Here is a 13,406-nt window from a genome sequence, read left to right on the forward strand (position 1 = left end):
CGTCACATGATCGCAGCTGAGCCAATGGTTCTTCTCTCTCTCTCTCTCTCTCTCTCTCTCTCTCTGTGGGATTGTGGGTGATCCTCTCCCATGTTTGGATGCTCAGTCTCAGGGCCCGGTGTTTGGCCGAAATCAAGATTTTTCAGGACATTGGAAGGCGCCCACGACAGGCACTTATGTATTTTTTGTCACGTCGAAGCACCAATGGACAGTCATTTGCTTTTCCAGACAAGAGTGAGCTTGGGAATGTTTTGCTTCCTTCTAGGTCAGGCTGCCTGCTGACAGAGACCCTTTCCTCTGCTGCCTTATTGCCAGTTACATTAAAGACAGTATGACAAGCGTTTGTTAATGCTGTAGTCAACATCCGTGCAAGTCTACGCAATGGCCCCCACGCAGAAGAAAATTCCACTGAGCCAAAAGATAGCAGTGATTCCATTAGTGATAGTGAAAGTCGTCCTACACAATAACCCTCCTCTCTCTGGTCTCCCTCACACCAGCCATGAAGGTTGGGGATTGTGTGTTTTTCTTTATTATTTTGTATTATATTACAGTATTGTAATCCTTTGCATATGAAGATTTTCGGGTTGTGGAACGAATCATCTGAGCTTCTGTTCTTTCTTACGGGGAAATTCGCTTTGATACACGAGTGCTTTGGATCACAAGCATGTTTCCGGGACGAATTATGTTCGCAAACATATAGGACATTCTGGAAAAGGCAAAACCACAGAGACGGGTGAACGATCAGTGGTTGCCAGGGGTTGGGGCACAGGGAGGGATGAACAGGCAGAGCCCGGAGGATTTGGGGGGCAGTAAAACACTGTCATGGGGGACACGTGACGTCATGCATCTGTCCAAACCCATAGAATATACAACACCAGGAGTGAGCCCTAAGGTAAATGATGGACTTTTTAGGTATAATAGATCAGTGTTGGTTGATTAATTGTCGATGCAAAATGTTGATAATAGGGACACTGTGTTGGGGGCAGCAGGTGATATATGGGAACTCTTCGAACTTTCTGCTCTGTTTTGCTCTAAACCTAAAAAAAGCGACTAATACCTGATCCCTTATGACCCACACTGTTGGCAGTGGCTGCAGCTGGAGTTGGCTTCCGGGGGGACCACAGACCCCTCTGGTTGGTTGGAATCCTGCGGCTCCAAGATGGGACCAGGAGCTAGGACAGCAGGGAGGGCTGGCATCAGCTCGCTGCAGTCCCCATGTGTGTCCACCCAAGGTCGAGGCGTGGTGGTGGCTGCTCGCCCAGGGGCTCTGTCTGTCCAGGCATCAGAGACCAAAGGTGGCAGAGCTGGGTGGGTGGGTCTGCCGAGGCTCTGGGGCTGCACCCACCTCCGTCCTCTGTCTCTGGGTCACACCCGGGCACTTGGGTTGTTGAGTCCCTGCACCTGTAACCCCCCACCTGACTGTGACCCAGAAGACCTTCGTGCACTTCCAGGTCCCTCGGAGCATAGACAGAGCTCCCTTCCAGAGACTGCATCACATTCCCGGGGAACCCATTTCCTGGCTCCCTTCCAAACTCAAGTTGTCGGTGACCTGACCCAAGGGACAGGCTACTCCGTTGTCAGCCACCAGCCTGGTATTGCGAAGGCCAATCAGAGCTGCTTGGGTTACTGTGGGAGTGCCAGGCAGCTACCAGCTCTGTTCTCCACCTTGCCCTGCCCGCCCTGCCTCTCCCGGGTGCCACTGGGTACCCCAGCTCAGTCCTTAATCCTGGGGTTCTGGGAAGATGCCCCAGAGACTGCGGTGGGGGTGAGTGCGAAGGGCTTCAGGCCCCCTTTCCCTTCACAACTATTATATCGGGAGATGTCGTAGAGCTTCTTTGGAAAATGGCTCCTGAGGACTTTATGCTCAGTGAAATGGGCCAGACGCAAAGACACACGGTCTATGACTCCACTTACCCGATGTTCCAGAGTCGTCAAACTCACAGAGACAGAAAGTAGAAAGGGTAGGCACCAGGGGCTGGAGGGAAGGGGACATGGGCTTTTAAAATAAAAATCATACACTTCGTTTTTAATGTTTATTTTTGAGAGAGAGACAGAGCACGAGCAGAGGATGGACAGAGAGAGAGAGAGAGAGAGAGAGAGAGAGAATCAGAAGCAGGCTCCAGCCTCTGAGCTGTCATCACAGAGCCTGATGCGGGGTTCCAACTCATGATCTGCGAGATCATGACCTGAGCCAAAGTCGTATGCTTAACCAACTGAGCCACCCAAGTGCCCCCCAAATCATATACTTTTAGGATGATCCACACAATGATGTGGTAAACATACAGAGAGATGATCAGCAAAGCTAATGGCCATGTTGTCTCCCCACGTGACTACCTTGCATGTGCGGTGACTACACCTGAAATCTACTCTCTGAGCACATTTCCCATGTTTAGTCCAGCATTGACTATGGCCACCATGCTGAACATCAGATCTTCAGACCTACTCGTCCTACATGCTACAACTTGCATTCCCTTGTCAACATCTCCCCTTTCCCCACTGTCCCCCACCATCCCCAGCCGCTGGCAACCACCATTCTACCTTCTGCATCTAGCTGTTCTATTCCTGTATAAGTGCAATCATGCAGTTTGGACAAAGGACCTGGATAGATGCTTTTCCAAAGAAGATTGGATCCAGACGGCCAACAGACGTAAGAAAAGATGCTCAACATCACTCATCACCAGGCAAATGCAAATCAAAACCACCGCTTCACACTATTAGAATGGTTATTATAGATAGATAGATAGGTAGATAGATAATAGCTAGCTAGCTAGATAAATGTGTGGATGGATAGATGGATGGATGGGTAGTTGGATGGATGGATGATAGATAGATAGACAGATACATAGATGATAAATAGATAATAGATGATAGATAGATGGTTGGATGAATGGATGGATGATAGATAGATGATATATAGATAGATAATAGATGATAGATAGATAGATACATAGATAGATAGATACATAGATACATAGATAGATGGTTGGATGAATGGATGGATGGATGGATGGTTGGATGATAGATAGATAGATAGATAGATAGATGGCTAGATAGATAGATGATAAATAGGTAGATACATAGATACATAGATAGATGGTTGGATGAATGGATGGATGATAGATAGATAGATAGATAGATGATAAATAGATAGATAATAGATGATAGATAGATACATAGATACATAGATGGTTGGATGGATGGATGGATGATAGATAGATAGACAGATACATAGATACATAGATGATAGATAGATAATAGATGATAGATAGATAAATGGATGGATGGATAGATGGATGGATGGATAATTGAATAGATGATAGATAGAAGATAGATAGATAGATAGATAGATAGATACACAGATGATAGATAGATAATAGCTAGCTAGCTAGATAAATGTATGGATGGATAGATGGATGGATGGATAATTGGATGGATGGATGATAGATAGACAGATACATAGATGATAAATAGATAGATAATAGATTATATATATATATAGATAGATAGATGGTTGGATGAATGGATGGATGATAGATAGATAGATAGATGATAAATAGATAGACAATAGATGATAGATACATAGATACATAGATACATAGATGGTTGGATGGATGGATGGATGGATGATTGATAGATGATAAATAGACAGATACATAGATACATAGATAGATGATAGATAACAGATGAGAGACAGATAATAGATAGATAGATAGATAGATAAATGGATGGATGGATAGATGGATGGATGGATGATTGGATAGATGATAGATAGATAGAAGATAGATAGATACACAGATGATAGATAGATAATAGATGATAGATAAATGGTTGGATAGATAGATGGATGATAGATAGATGAATAAATAAAAGATAACAGGTATTGGTGAGGATGAGGATGAGGAAAAAAAGAAACCCATGTGGGAGTGTAGATTGGCGCAGCCATGATGGAAAACAGTATGGAGGTTTGATCCTCAAAAAATTAAAAGCAGAACCACTCAATGACCCAACAACCCGTCTTCTGTGTATGCATCTGAAGGAGATGAAACCACCATCCCACTGAGACACCTGCACCCCACAGTTGCCGCAGCACCGTTCACAATAGCCAACACGCAGAAACAGCCTAAGTGCCCGTGGCGGGTGAATGGATAAAGAAATTGTGGTATAAAAATGCAATGAAATATTATTCAGCCACCAAATAGGAGAGCCTGCCATTTGCAACCACTGGGGTGAATGTGGGGGACCCTCAGCTACGTGAAATAAGCCAGACACGGGGAGTTAGTGGTTCTCAGGGACAGAGTTTCAGTTCAGGAAAATGGAAGGTTCTGGAGAGGAATGAGGCTGATGTTGAACAACCGTGTCAAGGTACCTAATGCCACAGAACTGTGCACCCAAACGCAGTTATGATGATAAATTGTATGCGTATTTTACTACAACAAAAAATAATGAAATGCCACCTGCCTGAAACTCTAGAACAGGAAATAGTCTTTGTTCCTTTGAAATGCGGATAGAAGAAGGGCGGTCCAGAGTCATACGGGACCATCGTCTCCGAAGCTCTGCATAAAAATTAAATAAAGCACCCGAAAAGTAAAAAATTACACGTGAAAAAATGACTCTGCTGATAAAAAGGAGTGAAAATCTCAGAGTGACCTTCCCTGAGTGTGATGAACCTGATCATGACGTCCCACAGTCCCCCCCCCCCCCCCCACCCATAAGACAAGGCTGACATCCTTCTGGCATCCGGGGCTCCTGGACCTGGTCCTGGCTACTCCGCAGTGTCTTGTCCTGCCTCGTCCCTAGGCTTCCAGTCACCCCAAGCCCCCTGCCTCCTGGCCCCGCCCAGCGACGCCCCCCTCGTCCAGATCTAGGCTCATCCCACCGCCTGGGCACTGCCCCTTCCCCACGTAGCACTTCCATTCCAACCTGGGTATCTTCAGCCCTTCCTCCAGAACGCCCTCCACAGCCACTGGCCGGCGAGAGAGCTACACAGCCTGTGCACAGCCAGTGGGATCATGGTAGGAGCTAAATCAGATCGGGTCCAGCCCTGCTTCCGACTCTTCTGTTATAGACTGAATGTCTGTGTCCCCCGTGATCCATATGTTGAAGCCCTAACCCCCTCCCCTCAGGAGGGTATCTGGAAATGGGTCTTTGGGGGGTAGTTAGGTACAATGAGACATCAGGGTCAGGCCCTACTATGGGATTAGTGCCCTTATCAGAACAGGAAACACCAGAGAGTGTGGGCTCTCTCTCTTTCCCTGCCAAGTGGAGACACAGCGAGAAAACCAGGTTGGCCCGGACCTTGATCTTGGACCTCCAGCCTGCAAGCATAAATGTCTGCCATTCCATCTACGCCAGCTGGTCAGTGGTGTTGTGCCCTGGCAGCCCGAGGGGACCAACAAACCTTCAAAGGTCAGGTGCACTTATAACGAAATCTACCGCTCTCGCTCGCCCTGGTAGGATCCGGTCCCAGCCTCCCTCGCTGACCTCTCCCTGGACCCCACGCCCCAGCCACACTGACCCCCACTTTCCCTCGAATGGCACGCTGCCACCTTACTCTGCTGGAACACCTCCACAGCTTGGGTCGTGGCGGGCACCCCTCCCGGTCTGGGCTCCCCTCTGGGATGCCTCTGTCCGCTCCCACTGGCCCTCACTGAGGCCCAGCACTGGCAGGAGGGAGGCTGCCGAGCCTAGGGCCCCATGCAGTGCCTGGTATACAGCTAGTGCTCAGAGGGTCAGCGCATGAATGGGTGACTTCTTCCTGACTCCACATCTGCCACGTGTCCTCCCTCCGCTGGGGCTTTTCCTGGAGCACGGAGTCAGCAGGCCTCAGCTCATGCTGTATTCATTCATTCAACGTGAACCATGAAACGTCACAGGCCACCATTTGTTACAGTCAAATATGGGGAAGCATTGTGATAAGTAACAATAACCAGTGCCAGGGACAATTGTTCTACTTGTATAAAGATAAGACACGCGCACAACTATATAATCGTAAATACTTATATGTAAATGTATACATATATGTATAGACATATATGTAAATACAGAAAAACTACCCAATGGGCATGATGCTCTCGGGCCACGCTTCCAGAATGTAGCTGGCAGCTTGGGGGGCGGTGGGGTATGCGACAGAATCACATCAGGTCGCCAGCCTGGGACCCAAAGGCAGTCCCCAACTCATTCCATCCTCTCAATGCTACACTCTGAGTCCCCAGAGCCAGGGAGGCACCTTTGGGAGGGGGACCGAGGGCCCCAGGCGACCCCTATGGTCCCGGGGCCTCAGTAACCAGAAAGGCACACTTTTTTCTGTTGGAATGTTCCAAATCAACAAAAGGAAATCAAGATCGTCTGAAGGTGCTTTCTGAAAACTCTGTGCGATGCTGTCCACATCAACATGTCTATTCAGATTGGGATGGTTTGAACTGATGGACAATCTAGGGGTGCTAAGGCTCCCCTGACATCTACAGCTTGAGACCCCTAGCCTGACACCCAGCCGGTGTTTGGTGAGTGATGACAGATTGTTCTGGAAGGAGCTTTGGCGAGCCCCACCGCAGGGAGCGCTTTGCTCCATCCCACCTGGTTTCCCGGCATGCAGATCTCTGTCCCTCCTGCCCTGCTCCTCTGGAGAAGACTTTCTGTGTCCCCAAACCCCCTGCCTTCCTCTCTGAGGCCATCAAAAAGCAATTTCCTCTGTCCTTGGTCTGGAGGGTCCTAATGCCAGCAGAGTGGGGTGTCAGCTCTGTAAGCACATCACCTGCAGATGTGCTGCTTCCTGTGTCCTCCCCAGGATAAGTGACATGTCGCAGTCATGGCTGCCTTTCTCTTAGCACTCCCAGTCCACTGTCTGCTCCCAGGAGCCACTGGATGGATGGATGGACGGATGGATGGATGGATGGACGGATTGATGGATAGATGGATGGATTTATAGATAGATAGATGGACGGATTGATGGATGGTTGGGGATGGACAGATGGATGGATGGATGGACAGATGGATGGATAGATGGATGGATGGACAGACAGATGGATGGACAGACAGACAGATGGATGGACAGACAGACAGACAGATGGATGGATTGATGGACGGATGGATGGATGGATGGATGGATGGATGGACGGATGGATGGACGGACAGATGGACGGATGGATGGATGGACAGACGGACAGATGGATGAGTGAATGTCTTGGTTCTTAAAGGTATCCAAGTTTTAGAAAGAATCTTAGACTTTTTCTATGGAGGGGAAAGTCTTCAAGGTCTGATGGGGTTTATAGACCTTGGGTTGACTTCAAGGTGCAGTCTGGGGAAGTGCAAGATATTCCATGTCTGAGTCAAAGGCTGAAATCTGATTCCTGCCCACTAGTCTCCTGTAAAGGATGGTCCTAATGCTCTATTCCCTTAAAGGTAAACAGAAGCCAAGTCCACACGCTAGAACTCTGGATGTGACTGGTCAATACAGGCGGTGGGCCAGGCCTGAGCAGTGGGTCTCTCAGACAGCTCCTCCGGGGCACTCAGCACAGCTGGTCCAGGAGGGATCTCCAAGGCACCCAGTGTGGCTCCGTCACTGTACAGGGGCTCCTCGCGGGGTCTCAGAGTCCCCTGGGAGTGGCTGTCCTGGTTATGAGTACCAAACGCGGAAGGGGACCAGCTGGCCCAGACTGTGGAGGGGGCTACCCCTTGCCCATGCGGGTCGCAGCCAACAGGATGGCTGGAGGGCATCTGGGAAGACCTCACAGAACATGCCCGTCCCTTGTCGTCAGGATAAGAACAATCTTGCAATAGAACTTGGTGACAGATGGGGAGATTGTTAAGGCACAGGATCAATCGGGAAATTCTCACACATCAAAATTCCTGCCCGTGGGCCAGGCTGGTGACCAAGCACCACCCACCCCCCATGCCTGCCATGGACCTTTGCTTCACCAAGCATCCTGGAATGGCAGCAGGGACAGTTGACCATGATCCCAGGCAGCCCGCTGAGAGCACAGCAAGGGGGCTGGAGCCCCAGAGTGGCCGTGTCCAGGGCTGGGGAGGGGAGGGCTCAGACCAGCCTTGAGGGGAGGACTGGGAGCCTGACTTCATCCGGCCAGAGCACCTGCTGCCCAGTAACGTCGCCTCCCCACACCCAGTCCACCACCAGAACCAGCCTGCAGGCCATGCCTGTCTTGGAGACCCCCAAGGCCCCCCCCGGAGGCAGTGTGGCATAAACAAAGCGAGGTGGCCCCCGCCACCCGGCGTAAAAAGAAGAGGGACAGAGAAGGCCTTTGCTGGTGTGTGCACAGGGCCTGGGGGAGGGAGAGACAAGCAGGGTGGGTGGGGACAGGCAGCAGGTGGAGGCCATGGCTTGGCTTCGCGCCTACTTTTAGGTCTTGTAACCACGTGAACACATCAGCCCTTCAAAAAAATGAAACTCCCAGGTCTGCGAAGTCGGTGCAAACGGATGATTGAACAAATAAATAGAAGTGCCTGCAGCGGTTCCTGATTCCTGCCGGGCCAGTGCTGAGTCGTGTGGGAGGGTCCAGACGCGCAGAAAAGCTACAGAACCCGGGGCCCTGCCTCCCTGGGAGGACATGGGGGGCTGACACAGGAGGGCCCCAAGGCAGGACGCTGCCACTGAGCACCCAGGCTCTGTGCCCCCATCGCGTCCCCGAGCGTCTGCAGGGAATGCACCCCTGAGTGTGCCAGGCCCCCAAGACTGGAGACCCTGCCCCCCACAGACGTGACTTCCCCGTCTCAGAGGGGAAGAAGGCTCTGCCCAAGAACCACCTGACCGGAATCTCATAGAAGGAATTGAAAACCAGCAGAAACCCGCTGCTCAGCCTCTAGCAACAATTTAAAAAACTGATGGGGGAAAATAAAAACACAACAGTGCTGGCAGTCAGCTTCCCATCCCTTTCCAAGGATCTGATGCCCTTTAGGGACACAGCAGCTGGGCCTGAAAGGGACAAAGGCCCTGAGAGAGTGGAGAGGACAGTCACCCTGCCCCGGGCGGGCAGAGTCGAGCCAGAGCTGAGCCGGCGGCTGCCTGGCAGGAAGGCGGGGACCCGGGCAGCGCGGCGGGAATCTCTGGGGACAGAGGCCACCTCTGGACGTGGCCGCTAGGTGCGGGGCAGGCCTTCCCCCTTCCCACGGACCGTCCCCCCAAGATAACCCAGCCAGGCAAACCCATCTGGCCTCCAAGCAGGAAAAACACCGCCCCTGTGATGCAGCCCTTCGCCGACTTTGGAGAACATCCCGGGGCCCCAACCTCTGTCCTCCCCACTTGCCCGCCTGCCCCCGGCCGCCCCCCTCCCTCCACTCCCTCCCTGACCCCGCACCGCCGTACCCACACACAGTCTGCCGTGCCGGTTTCTCTGAGCCCCGATCGCCGGTGCCCCGGTGCCCACGGGACAGCCTTCTGCAGCCCGCGAAGCTGGCGGACCGCGGGAGTCGGCTCTCCTCTGCTGCCATCCCCATGGTGCCAAGCCCCGCACTGGGGACAAGTGCTGGCAGTGACCACAGCACCCCTGCAACTGGTGGGAGGAGACTCTGAACAGCCAGCAACGCCCCACCCCTGCCCCCGACCGAAATCACGGGGAAAACCTGTGTCGTGTTTTTCCCATCCGCTGTCCTCCAGCCTGGGGACTGACCGGCTGGGGGGTCTGTTTCGAGGACCGCCCCGCCTCCTGGAAACATTTCTCGGGACCTCGGGTTCTTGACAAATGAGTCACAAAGCCACACCATCAGCGATAGGAAAGGCAGTTTTGCCAGGACCTCAACTTGGACCAGAACATTCCACTCTAAGATTCATGGAATAATCGCATCGGACGGGACCTCAGCCACCTGCGAACAGTTTTACGGGTGAGGAAACTGAGGCCTAGAGAGGCAAAGCATGTCCCCTTGCGGGGTTGAGGGACTTGGGGTAAGGGGGCAGGGAACCTGGGTGTCCTGCCGCCTGGCCGGCTGGCCTCCACGCCACATTGGAAACACGCCATGGCTGCCAGGAGAGGGCTTCCTGGAGGAGGTGGGACCTACACTGGGGTCTGGCGGCTGAGTGGGTTCATGCATCACCTGGAGGGAGAAGCAGGAGGCTCCAGGACCCATCCCCCGCTCCCCGGTCCCATGTGGAGAGTGAGGCCGGGGCAGACCCTGGGGACTTTCTCAGTGCCTCTGAGCAGAAAAGGGTGGCTCTTCTCACGTCTCAGGACCCTCCACACGCACCTCCCCTTACGTCTGGCACCACCTGCCAAGGCACCAACACGAGCGCCACTCGGGCCCATCAGCTGCTGAATCCAGAGGGCACGCGATCTGCTAACGTTCCGGATGCTTCCTCGCCGTTGTCTCTCTACAGTTCACGCTGCTCACCGCAGCCTGAGAACCCTCTCGAAATTCCGGGGTTCTGAATCCCAGGCTCGGCTCCGTCCTCCTGGTGTTCAAGTTCATTCAATGTTGGCAAAGTTCAGCTTCCTGTCTACAAGGGGGCGAGCGGAGAGCGGGGGTGTAGAGAGCCTCTTAAGAGATTCCGAAGGCGTCCCGGACACCCGCGAGGGCTTTATGAAGCGCGCCGATGAATTAAGGAGAGATGAATCACAAACACAAGGATTAAATTCCCCTTGGAAGACGCTCAGGCTTAATAATTAAATGAAAAATAACTTGGCAAATAGATGTGGGGTTTTGCTGTACCCAAAACATTTGGAAGGATGCTTGACTAATCCCAGCCCTGGGTGTGGCCCAGCCTTTCAGAAGGGGCAGTGGTCGGGGCTGAACAGCTGGAGGCCACGTGCCTGAAACCCACAGGCCGGTTGGCTTTGAGTGTTCTCCTCCCTTAAACATCTAGGAATCAAGCTGAGCTTGGAGGGAGGGGGGGTTTCCAAAGACCCCAACTTCTGGCATCCGTTGGGATGGGTTCCTTGGTCCTCTAGTTCTAAAACCTCAGCAGTATCTACTCGGGTGCTAGCTCCAGAGGGGCCTTTAAAGAAATACTTCAGATGATTCAGTTGCTTTCAAGACTAGAAAACTTTTGATTTTGATTAACAGGCCAACAAAAAAGCACCCCCCACGTACACACACAAAACCGAGGCTTCACCAGCGACAGTGCTATCATTGTGTCACTGAGCCTGCTCCTCACTGTCGGAGGGTTCCAGAAGACCTCGAGGGCACAGACCGAAATATCACAATGGTTTCCAGGAAATTCCCTGCCAGTATCTGCAGCTGGGAGAGAAGGAGCCGCCTTGGCCCATTTCTGGGGCAAAGGCAACACCACTCTGTTGGCCGTGAGCCGGATGCTGTGTCTGCCACTTTGCTCCTCCCTGGAGGCTCGTCTCTTCCTGCTGCCTGCAGACGGCCAGGGGTGGTCCAAACAGCTTCCCATGCACCTTTCCCACCGCGCCCTGGGGCTCAAGGTGCAACTCCTGCCACGTTGTGTAAGGTAGGTCCCTATGAGCCTCCTGGTCACTGGCACTGCTCACCCAAGTTCCCATAGGCATCCACCCAGCAGGTATGTTATGGCCACGGGCAAAAAAGGCGCAGCCCATGTCCTTGAGCAACTCACAGAAGGGGGAAACAACCCCACCGATCATTACAGACCACTGTGAGAAAGGGTGTGTGTTTACTTGTTCATCCATCCACCTGACTACCCACCCATCCTCCCACCCACCTGTCTATCTACCCAGCCATCCACCCAGCCATCCACCCATCCACCATCTATCCATTCATCCATCTATCCATCCATCCAGTCATCCACCCACCTATCCACCAACCCACTCACCCATTCACCCACCCATCTACCCACCCAACCATCCACCCATCCACCCATCCATCCATTCATCCACCCACCCAACCACCCATCCATCCATCCACCATCCATCCATCCATTCATCCACCCGTCTATCTACCAACACACTCATCCACCCATCCACCCACCCACCCAACCATCCACCCATCCACCAATCCATCCATTCATCTACCCACCCAACCACCCATCCATCCATCCATCCATCCATCCATCCATCCACCATCTATCCATTCACCCATCCATCCATCAATCCATCCATCCATCCAGTCATCCATCCATTCATCCACCCATTTCTCCACCAACCCACTCACCCATCCACCCACCCATCTACCCACCCAACCATCCACCCACCCACCCATCCATCCATTCATCCACCCACCCAACCACCCATCCATTCATCCATCCATCCACCATCCACCCACCCACCCACCCAACCACCCACCCATCCATTCATCCATCCATCCACCATCTATCCATTCACCCATTTCTCCACCAACCCACTCACCCATCCACCCATTCATCCACCGACCAATCCACCCATCCACCCACCCATCCACCCATCCACTCATCCACCCACCCACCCACCCATCCACCCATCCACCCATCCATCCATTCATCCACCCACCCAACCACCCAACCACCCATCCATCCATCCACCATCCATCCATCCATCCATCCACCATCTAACCATTCACCCATCCATCCATCAATCCATCCATCCACCCACCCATCCACCCATCCACTCATTCACCCACCCATCCACCCACCCACCCAACCATCCACCCATCCATCCATCCACCCGTCTATCTACCAACACACTCATCCAGACAGCCAGCCACTCACCCATCCACACATCCATCTTTCCATCTATCCATCCAACAAATACTTATTGAGAAGTGTATTAGTTTCTCTAGCTGCTGTAACAAAGTGCCACAAACACAACAGAAGTGTATTCTCGCATAGGCCTGGAAACCAGAAGTCCAAAATCAACGTGTTGACAGGCTTTGCTCTCTCTGAAGGCTCTAGGGGAGGATGCTTCTTTGCTTCTCTCAGCTTCCAGTGATCACCAGCAATCCTCAATGTTCCTTGACATGTGGCAACATCTTTCCAGTTTCTGTGTCCGTAATCACATGGCTTTCTCCCTGTGTCTCTGTGACCAAGTGTCCCTTTCCTTGTAAGGACATAAGTCATGTGGATTTAGGGCCCATCTTACTCCATTTTGACCTCATCTTCGCTTATTACATCTGCATCAACCCATATCCAAATGGGGTCACCTTCTGAGGTTCTGGGAGGTGCATGCATGTGGTGGGGACACTATTCAACCCAGCACAAGATTGTTCTAAGACCAAGGACGCTCAAGCCTCTATCTGCACGGAGTTCACAATTCTGGGGTGGGCGATAGACTAAAATAAACAGGCAAACATCTAATAGAATGTCCAGTCGAGATAAGCACTCTGAAAAGAAATAAGCTAAGGAGGTCCAGTGCACTGGGGTTGCCATGGTCCAGGGAATGGCTCCAAAAGTCCTCTTTGAGGAGGTAACAACTGCATAGGGGAGCCATGTGACCACTGCTCTGGGCAGAGGGGAGCCGGTGCACCCAGCTTGAAGGACACACGTGCCAGAAGGGGGCTAAGGGGCTGGC

At 52.2% G+C, this 13,406-nt stretch overlaps 1 long non-coding RNA gene across 1 annotated transcript; it reads right to left on the bottom strand.

Moving 5' to 3' along the window:
• Positions 1 to 553: 553 nt before the first annotated feature.
• Positions 554 to 10,387, bottom strand: LOC123602055. Its single transcript, XR_006714343.1, has 2 exons — positions 9,317 to 10,387; positions 554 to 706 (listed from the first exon to the last, which is right to left on the bottom strand). It is a non-coding gene; the product is annotated as an uncharacterized LOC123602055 (long non-coding RNA).
• Between the last annotated feature and the right edge of the window lie 3,019 nt (positions 10,388 to 13,406).

This window comes from Leopardus geoffroyi, chromosome D1 (genome assembly GCF_018350155.1).
Source record: "Leopardus geoffroyi isolate Oge1 chromosome D1, O.geoffroyi_Oge1_pat1.0, whole genome shotgun sequence".
In the NCBI taxonomy this organism is placed as follows: Eukaryota; Metazoa; Chordata; class Mammalia; order Carnivora; family Felidae; genus Leopardus; species Leopardus geoffroyi.